Genomic DNA, 10,577 nt, shown 5'->3' on the forward strand with positions numbered 1-10,577 from the left:
GTACAGATACAAAGCAGATGTACCCTAAACGGCATTGATAGGAGTATAAATTGATAAAATCACTAGTTTGCTGGATTTGTTTAAGCTGACATTATGCACACCCTAGGATCCAAAAATTCCACTCTAAAGTTTGTATCCTGCAGAAATGAAGGCGTATATAGAGCAGAAGAAGAGGAGTTCCCATCGTGGCTCAGTGGTTAACGAATCTGACTAGGAACAATGAGATTGCAGGTTCGATCCCTGGCCTGGCTCAGTGGGTTAAGGATCCCGCGTTGCTGTGGCTGTGGCATAGGCCGGCAGCTACAGCTCCGATTAGACCGCTAGCCTGGGAACCTCCATATGCCGCAGGAGCAGCCTTGGAATAGCCAAAAAGAACCCCCCCCCCCCAAAAAAAAGCAGGAGAAAAACAAATTTCACAGCAGCATTATTCATAATCACCCCAAACAAGAAATAATCCAAATGTCTATCCCAGGAGAGTAGATAACTTGTGGTAAGTTTATACAAAGGAAGTCTATACAGCGTTGTAACTGACCTACCCACAACGACGCCTGGCACCCTAGATGAATCTCACAAGGGCCAGAGAGAGCCAAAAAAGGAGTTCCCATCGTGGTACAGTGGTAACAAATCTGACTAGGAACCATGAGGTGGCGGGTTCGATCCTTGGCCTGGCTCAATGGGTTAAGGATCTGGCCATGAGCTGTCACATAGGCCACAGAAGCGGCTTGGATCCCACGTTGCTGTGGCTGTGGTGTAGGCCGGTGGCTACAGCTCCGATTGGACCCCTATCCTGGGAACCTCCGTATGCTGCCAGTGCAGCACTAGAAAAGACAAAAAAACAACAACAACAACAACAACAAAAACACCAGCATATACACTCTGTGATTCCATGTGTATAAGGTGCAAAACAGGCAACACAAGACAGCAGAATCTAGGGCTGCTTTTCTATGTGGTAAAAAGAAAAAAGAAAAGTCAGAACGAAGGAAAGGATTGTAATTAGCAAAGGCTTTGGAGGAAGGGAGGAGAAGTGGGAGGAGGTGACGCTGGCGGACTGAGAAGCTTCTATTTCTTGATCTGGGTGTTGTTACTTGGTTATTTGCTTTATAATAAGTTATGGAGCTGGGAGTCTATGTTTTATACACTTTTCTGAGTGAGTGTTACTTTTCACAATATTTTAAAAAATGAGACAAAAATTACTGGGAAGAAAAGCAGTCTAGAGGACTTCACCAGGCAGAGAAGGGGAAGCTTGGGTTTCACAGACAGAAGAGCATCAGAGAGACACAGGAGGGACCTGCAGAGCCCACCGAGGGTGGGGGCAGGAGGGTGGTCCGGTGGTCCCACAACCAAGAAGGGACCAGTGGAAGATGAAGCCAGAAGGGCAGTTCAAGGCCAGATTCTGAGGCCCCATGAATCCAGCCGCCACGTGAGCCTGTGACGCTGTGCCCCACTCAGGCCGTTCAGCAAAGGGTCCACCGGGCGGGTGCTGCGCTGCGCTGCTGGAGGAAGGGAAGTCCCTTTCAATTTTGCACAAAGCTCCACCTCCCAGAGGGGACAGTATCTCCATATATTATTTTCTCTTGTAAGTTTGAAACTTTTTTTTTTAATATGGTAAGGATGTGGGACTTCACTCAGGAGGCACAGCTACATGAGTGACAGTATGTACCAGTCCAGCCATTCTTTCAACATCCAGCTCCTCAAGGGTGCAAAATACTTTCTTCCCTGCCAGAGGGCTCCAGAAGAGGAGCCGTGCCGATACCAAGTCTCGGGCTTCTTTGCACCTGCCCCCTCCCTGTCCGTTGCAGCACCCTGCTTCTGGCAGGGGTTCCTCAAACCTTGCAAACAATGCTCGCTGATGGGCTCCACGCCTCCTCTCATCATCCTTTCTGAGGCCGGGCCGAGGATGGCAGAAGAATGAAGCCAGTGTAGTCATTAGCAAGCTGAGGTGATCTCACAGGTCGGGGGGTAGGGGGGGAGCCCAGCGGCTACAAAATAGAAAATAGGAGAAGGCCAGACTGTTTGCAGAGATTTTCTGTGGGCAGGCTTTGTGGCTGGTAGTGTCAAAAAGGGCCAAGGCAGAAGCTTACACGAGGTGCTCCAGGCCTGTGTCTGTCCAGGCAGGGTTCCTCAATTCTTCCTCCCACCCTACTCCCTGGTGCTTCAGCTCCTCACCACAAAGTTCTTGGATTGGCTGAATATCTCGGAAAGCCTCCTCTCCCCATCATTAGATGAGTAAGAAAATGAAGTATAAATAAACATCCTTCACATCGGCTGGAAGGTAAGCCAATGAAGATGAGTAGGAAACCTATTATGTTGGCCATTTCATTTTTTTCTTTTTTTTTTTTGCTTTTTAGGGCCACGCCCACGGCTGTGACCTATATCACAGCTCATGGCAACACCAGATCCTTCACCTACTGAGCAAGGCCAGGGATAGAACCCACAACCTTATGGCTCCTGGTCAGGTTTGTTAACCACTGAGCCACAAAGGGAACTCCTGTTGGCCATTCCTCTTGAGCACATCAGCACCTCTGTGCTCTCTGCTACCCTCCTTTCCTCCCTGTGGCTCTCTGCCTCCCATCTGCCCCAGACGCCTAGACAAGCATAAATTAGGGGGCTCCAGGAGCATTGAGCGGCTACAGCAACAAGGCAGTCTGTCTACTGATCCTATAGCCCAGAGTCCCTGAGTCACAAGGCCCTCTTTGCTTGAACCTCAGTTCTCCTAGAACCTGCCAATCCTGCCTGGGTCTCTGTATAGTGCCATCTCCTATTCCCATTCCTGTCCCATTCCTGAGCTAAATCACTGGTGAGGATTCTTGCCACTTCCAGCAGGATCTCCTGGGCAAAAGAGACTACCTAAGTCTAACTTTCCTTTTTATCCTGCTTGAAGAGCAAAAAAGGAATGTTTACATTGTAGCAGAATAATAAAACACTAGAATACAGCTGCATAGCTGAGATCATACTCTATCCTGTTTTATGTCCAATTACATTTTTTTTGCCACGCTCATGGCATGTAGAAGTTCCCAGGCCAGGGATAGAACCTGCGCCACAGCAGTGACCCAAGCCACAGCAGTGACAATCCCAGAGCCTTTAACCTACTGAGCCACCAGGAAACTCCCTGCAATTACACTTTTTGCCAATACATTCCTTTCCTGCTCTGGATAGTCAGGATGTTGGTGTGACATGAGTAAATTAAGTTAAAGTATTGGGAGAGAGGCCTGTTATTATGTGAACAGGGATATGAAGTTCCCCATCCATGCTAAACCATCGTTCCCAGAGGCCAACCATTCACCTGGACCCATCCCCACCTCTTGGCAACATTCTCTCTGGTTTCCACACCTTCTGCTTGCAGGTTCTTTCTTGATCTTTTCGACCTACTTTATCTGGCTGGAGTTAATTGCTCCATACTCAACCACATCACGAGAAAAACCAGAGGTGAGGTCACTATAGTTCAAAAGCTGGCCGTCCTAATTTGATGCACTAATATATTCTGCATGACATTTAGGAAGATGAGGCATAAGTGGCTCGAAATGAAACTTGGTCATGTATAATTACCATGTAATGAAAAGAATACAATTTGAAACCATTAAATTTAAAAAATTATCTGCATTGAGAGTTTGAAAGCTTCCATTAAGGATAAATCTTCATGAAACGTATGGCTTATTGTGGCCTAGGGGTCTCACTCACCAAAGGTGAGTTCAATTAAAAGTTCATCTTAGCTTCAAACTTTATCAAAGCTTTGAATTCATTAATATTTTCAATAGCTCATCTCTCTCATTTTGAGCCTTTCAGGCTCCATTACATCTCATTGTCCGCTAGCTTTGGACCTCGTGAAGTCTTTTTAAAACCCCAGGTCTTTGGAGAGAACAGTGTTTTAATCATATAGAATAATTTTTCAGCGCCCATTTTCTGGTCTCTGTTACTGTCAACTAGCTATCTACAAATGCTTAAGACACAGCTTTTTTTTTTTTTTTTTTTTTTTTTTTGTCTTTTTTGCTATTTCTTTGGGCCTCTCCTACGGCATATGGAGGTTCCCAGGCTAGGGGTCCAATTGGAGCTGTAGTTACCAGCTATGCCACAGTCACAGCAACGCGGGATCCGAGCCGAGTCTGCAACCTACACCACAGCTCATGGCAACGCCGGATCGTTAACCCACTGAGCAAGGGCAGGGATCGAACCCGCGACCTCATGGTTCCTAGTTGGATTCGTTAACCACTGAGCCACGACGGGAACTCCAAGACACAGCTCTTCACTCTAGGATGAAGAAGCCTAAAACTACCCTGACACTATAATAATCGCAAAATACACAGGTTTTTCTCATGCCTTAAAAAAGTGAGAAAAAAAAAGTTTTGTCTCCAGGAGTTCCCGTCATGGCTCAGCAGAAACGAATCCGACTAGGAACCAAGAGGTTGGAGGTTCAATCCCTGGCCTCACTCGGTGGGTTAAGGATCCAGTGTTGCCGTGAGCTGTCACAGATGCAGCTCAGTTCCTGCGTTGCTGTGGCTGTGGTGTAGGCCAGGAGCTGTAGCTTCAATTCAACCGCTAGCCTGGGAACCTACATATGCCATGGGTGCAGCCCTAAAAAGCAAAAAAAAAAAAAAAAAAAAAAAAAAAAAAAAAAGGGGTTTGTCTCTTCAAGTAATCTTTTGAAATACATTTACTCTGTCTAATGTTCTCACATCTTTATAAAGAGTGGCCAGCAACTCAACCTGCAGAACAGAAAGCACAAAACCCCCACTCCTCCCATGCCCCATCCCAGTCTGCAGGGGGTGAGCAGGGAATACGTGGGATTCTGGGGGAGATCCCTCAGAACTAGAGAACGAATGGGGCCGAAAGACCAAATGGTATTAAAAGACTGGAGGTGAAGGTAGAGACAGGAGATGCAAACAGAGGGGGACTGTCCAGGACTGAGGGAGGTCCCTGGAAAGGATGGAAATGGATTTCAGAATGTGGACAGTGAGAGGTAAAAATCTCATGAGAACATTCCTGGAGGCAGGTTGAGAAGCAGGATCAGAGGGCTCTGGGCTCCCTACCCTCTACTTTTATGTGGCACTCAATGTTGCTTTGAATCTGGGGAACCAGAAGCTCCCTCGCTTAGGGAGGGTGATGACTGAGCAGCCATTGGTACGGAAGCCTGGGTGGTATTCCGGTAAGGCTACTAATGGACACTCAGTCAGTGCCCCTGCAGCTGAATGTTTTAACCTGCTTGCCTGATGCCAGCCAGCAGGCCTGCTTAAGAAGACATCACAAAGCACAGTGGTTAAGACCCAGGGACCAGTCTATATGGGTTCAAATCCTGCCTCTGCTACTTAGCTGCCTGACCCTGGACAAGTGACTTAATCACCTTATGACTCAATTTCCCTATCTGTAAACTCGGGATAATAAGAGTACCTATTCTGCAGGATTGTTGTAAAGATCCTACAACAGGGCCTGAAACATAGTAACCACGATAAATGCTAGCTACTGTTATTGCTTCTACTATCTTGGTTCAAGGTCCTGGCATTTGAAACCTCCCTCATAATTTTTTCCTTCCTCAGACCCTTCTAAATTCCTACCCACATTTCTTTACCCCTGTAGACTCAAAGTCCTTCCCTCTCCTTTTTTTCTTACAATAGCCCTAGAATTCCTATCAGAAAGAGCCTAACGACTTCACATAAAAAAGCCAGTTTCCGATAAAAAAGAATCGATAAATTGGACTTCAACATTAAAATGTTCAAAGGACATTATTAAGAAAATGAGAAGACAAGTAGCAGATTGGGAGGAAAAGTAAACACAAAATGCACATGACTGACAGAGGACTTGTATCCAGAATATACAAAGAACGCTTATAAACAAATAAGAAGAGAACAATACAACTTTAAAAAATGAGCACAATATTAAAATAGGCATTTCACAATAGATAAATTGCTAGTTAGCACATGAACAGAAATTCAACCTAATTAGTTGGTATGGAAATGTAAATTAAAACTACATTGAAGAGGAGTTCCTGTCGTGGCGCGGTGGTTAACAAATCCGACTAGGAACCATGAGGTTGCGGGTTCAATCCCTGCCCTTGCTCAGTGGGTTAACGATCCGGCGTTGCCATGAGCTGTGGTGTAGGTCACAGATGCGGCTCGGATCCCGAGTTGCTGTGGCTGTGGCATAGGCTGGTGGCTACAGCTCTGATTAGACCCCTAGCATGGGAACCTCCATATGCTGCAGGAGCAGCCCAAGAAATGGCAAAAAGACAAAAAAAAAAACCCAAAAAACAACAACAAAAAAACCCCAAAAAACTACATTGAAGAGTTCCAGGAGTTCCCATCGTAGCTCTGCAGTTAACAAGTCTGACTAACATCCATGAGGACGCAGGTTCGATCCCTGGCCTTGCTCAGTAGGTTAAGGATCCGGTGTTGCTGTGAGCTGTGGTATAGGTCATAGACACAGCTTGGATCCCGCATTGCTGTGGCTGTGGTGTAGGTAGACAGCTACAGCTCCACTTGGACCCCTAACCTGGGAATCTCCATATGTTGTGGCTGCGGTCCTAGAAAAAAGCAAAAACAAACAAACAAACAAAACCAAAAAACTACATTGAAGAGTTTCAAATGAATCTTAGTAGCATCCATGAGGACGCAGGTTCAATCCCTGGCCTCACTCACTGGGTGGGGGATCCGGCATTGCTGCGGCTGTGATATAGACTGGCAGCTGCAGCTCCAATTCGACCCCTAGCCTGGGAACCTCCATATGCTGTGGGTGCAGTCCCCAAAAAAAGTCAAAAATAAAATGAAACCACATTGAGAGCATTGACAAGGATGTAGAGAAAAAGGAACCCTCTTGCACTGTTGGTGGAACTGTAAACTGGTGTCGCCACTACTGAAAACAGTGTAGAGTTTCTTCAAAAAATTAAAAATAGAACTGCCATATGAGAAGTTCCCGTTGGTACAGAGGATTACAGATCTGGTGCTGTCACAGCAGCGACTCAGATCACTGCTGTGGTGAGTGAATGTCCACATGTCTCAGGCTCAGCCAAAACAAAAAACCAAAAAATTCTACCATATGATCCAGCAATACCACTTCAGAGTATATATCCAAAGGGAATGAAATCACTGTCTGGAAGAGATCGCTGCACTCCCATGTTAATTTTTTGTTTTTTTAACTTTTTAGGGCCGAACCTGTGGCATATAGTAGTCTCCCCAGGCTAAGGGTCAAGTTGGAGCAGAAGCTGCCAGCCACAGCCCTGTGGGATCAGAGCTGTGTCTGTGACCTACAACACGGCTCACAGGAACCCCGGATCCTTCACCCACTGAGTGAGGCCAGGGATCGAACCTGCATCCTCATGGATACTAGTCGGATTCATAACCCTCTGAGCCACAACAGGAACTCTGAGGTTCATTGTAGTAATTATTCACAATAGCCAACTCATGGAAACAAGCTAAATGTTCACTGAGGGATGACTAGATAAAGACAATGTGGTGTATGTGCACAATGGAACATTATTCAGCCATGAAAAAGAAAGAACCCCTGCCATTTGCACCTGCACAGATGGACCTTGGGGGCCTTATGCTAGTAAAATAAGTCCAAGCAAAAAAATACTGTATGATCTCACTTAGGTGTGGAATCTAAAAAAAAAAAAAAAAAAAAAAAAAAAAAAAAAAAAAAAAAAAAAATCAAACTCATAGAAACAGAGCAGATTGGTGGTTGCCAGGAGCTAAGGAGTGGGGAACAGGGAGATGTTGGTCAAAGGGCACAAACTTCTTCCAGTTATGAGAAGAATAAGTTCTGGGGATAATGTCGACTGTCGTTAACACTACAATAGTTTATACGCGCAAGCTGCTGAGAGTAGACTTGAAGCATTCTCACTGCAAAAGGGAAAAAAAAGTTACCTATGAGGTGATGGAGGTGCTAATTAACGAGATTATGGGAATCATTTACTTCACAAGATATGCGTGTATCAAACCATCACGCTGTACACTTTAAATAGAGAACTATTTGTCGAATGTACCACAATAAAACTAGGGAAAAAAATTAAAACGTACCGAGAGATGACCTCTCCATATTGTCTAGAATGGCTGAAGTCTAAGAAATAAAACAAAGAAAGACTGACACCCCCAAGTGCGGCAAGGAAGTAGAACAACTGGGACTCTCGTGCGCTCCTGGTTGGACTGCAAAATAGAATGGTTATTTTGGAAAAGAGTTCAGCAGTTTCTTATAAAGTTAAACACGAATTTACCATACAGCCTCACAATTCCACGGTTAAGTGTTTTACGCAAAAGAAATAAAAACAGGGGTTCCCGTCGTGACTCAGCAGAAATGAATCTAATTAGTATCCATGAGGTCACAGGTTTGATCCCTGGCCTCACTCAGTGGGTTAAGGATCTGGCGTTGTCGTGAGCTGTGGTGTAGGTTGCAGATGCAGCTCAGATCTGGCATTGCTGTGGTTGCGGTGTAGGCCAGCGGCTACAGCTCTGATTTGACCCCTAGTCTGGGAACCTCCATGTGTCGTGAGTGCGGCCCTAAAAAGACAGAAAGAAAGAAAGAAAAAGAGAAAGAGAGAAAGAGAGAGAGAGGGAGGGAGAGAGGGAGGGAGGGAGGGAGAGAGAGAGAGAGAGAGAGAGAGAGAGAGAGAGAAAGAAAGAAAAGAAAGAAGGAAAGAAAGAAAGAAAGAAAGAAAGAAAGAAAGAAAGAAAGAAAGAAAGAAAGAAAGAAAGAAAGAAAGAAAGAAAGAAAGAAAGAAAGAAAAGAAAAGAAAAACATACCCGTACAGGACCTGCTGTATAGCACAATATTCTGTAATAATCTAGGTGGGGAAAGAATCTGAAAAAGAATGTGGCTGAATCACTTTGTTGTACCGCAGAAATTATTACAACCTTGTAAATCAACTATACTTCAATAAAACTTTAAAAATAAAAAACATATGTGTGTGTGTATATGTACATATGTATGTATGAATATGTACGTATGTATGTATGTATGCATGTATCTCCACACAAAGGACTGTCCTCTAACGCTCATGGCAGCTTTATTCATAAAAGCCCCAAACCAGACACAACTCAAACGTCCATCGACTGGGGAATGGATAAAAGAAATGGTTTATCCAAGCAGTGGAGCACTTACTGATTAGCAATGAAAAGAAACTGCCAATCTGTGCAACGCTGGGGAGACATTTTTAAGACGTTATGCTAAGTAAAAGAAGACAGACACACACAAATTATATGCCATGTGATTCTGTCATAGGAAATTCTTGAAGGGGCAAAAACAATCTTATAACGGCAGAGAAAGCAAATCAGTGGTTTCCTGGGGCCGGGGGCCAGGAATTGACTGCCCAGGGGCACAAGGGAACTTTCTGAGGTGATGGAAATATTCTTTATTTTGATTGTGCTGGGTGGCGGTTACATGGGTTTCGACATTTGTAAAAACCCACCGAACTGAAAAGAAAAAAAAAAAAAAAAAAAACCCACATCAAACTGTATACTGAAAATGGGTGCATTTTATTGTAGTTAAATTTTACCTCAGAAAATTTGATTTTTAAAAAAACAGCCAACCTTATTTCTTTAGCAAAAGAAAACCTGCTTCTCCAAATTTGAGTTGACAGTGGGTAGCAGAGTTGGCGGGGGCAGGTGTTTTAAAAGCACAGTTCCCTGAGTTGTGCTCCCTGGAGGAGAAATGGCTGATGAGTCCTGAAAAAGGTGCCCCACCCTGCCCCCCACCCCTACCAAAAGGGCAAATCTGACTCTTTTCAGGGAACACTAAAGGGTGGGCGAGGGGAGTTTCCTGGTGGCCTAGCAGTTAAGGAACTGGTGCTGTCACTGCTGTAGCTCAGGTCACTGCTGTAATGCCAGTTTGATTCCCCACCTAGGGAACTTCCCTATGCCTTAGGTGTGGCCAAATAAGTAAATAAATAAATATGGGTGGGGGAAATGCAGAGCCTATCACCCTGGGCTCCCTCTTCCCTCTGGCGCTTCAGTTCTGCAGTGGCGGGGTGGGGTCAGGGCAGCAGAGGGAAAATGCCTGGTCCAAGCCCTCTTGTGGCACAGGCCAGAGGCAGGGAGGGAGCCAACCAACAGCTGCCTTCACACCTCTGCCAGCATCCCTTAGACCACTGGGAAGAGAAGCTGGACTCAGGAACTGGGCCTGGGGTTCTCCAGGGCCTGGTCTCCTATAAGGACAGAGCTGGTTTGTTTTTTGTCAGACTCCCCACATCCCTTCTGCTGAGGATCAGAAGGCCACTGAAGGCCAAGGTCAAGACTGAGCTGCATCTCAGCCTTCACTCCCCCATCCCACCACTCTCACCTTCAGCCCATCACCAAGTCCTGCCAATTCTAATTCAAATACATTTCAAATGCACCCCTTTTCTTAATCTCTCTGGCCCCCCATTCCAATCCAGAGCACTCTGCATCTTTGCACTGATCTCCCTACTCCCATTTTTTTCCTCCCTATAATCCAGCCACAGCAGTCACGTGATCTTTTAAAAAAATAAACTAGATCAGGTAACTCTTTGCCCCAAACCCTTCAAAGGCATGTCATGACTTTTAGGAAGAACTCCAAAATCCGTAAGCTGTCCTTTGAAGCTTTGCAGGATCTAGTCCTGCCAGCCTCTCTGGAACCATCTG

Source organism: Sus scrofa, chromosome 7, assembly GCF_000003025.6.
Source record: "Sus scrofa isolate TJ Tabasco breed Duroc chromosome 7, Sscrofa11.1, whole genome shotgun sequence".
NCBI classification, from domain to species: domain Eukaryota; kingdom Metazoa; phylum Chordata; class Mammalia; order Artiodactyla; family Suidae; genus Sus; species Sus scrofa.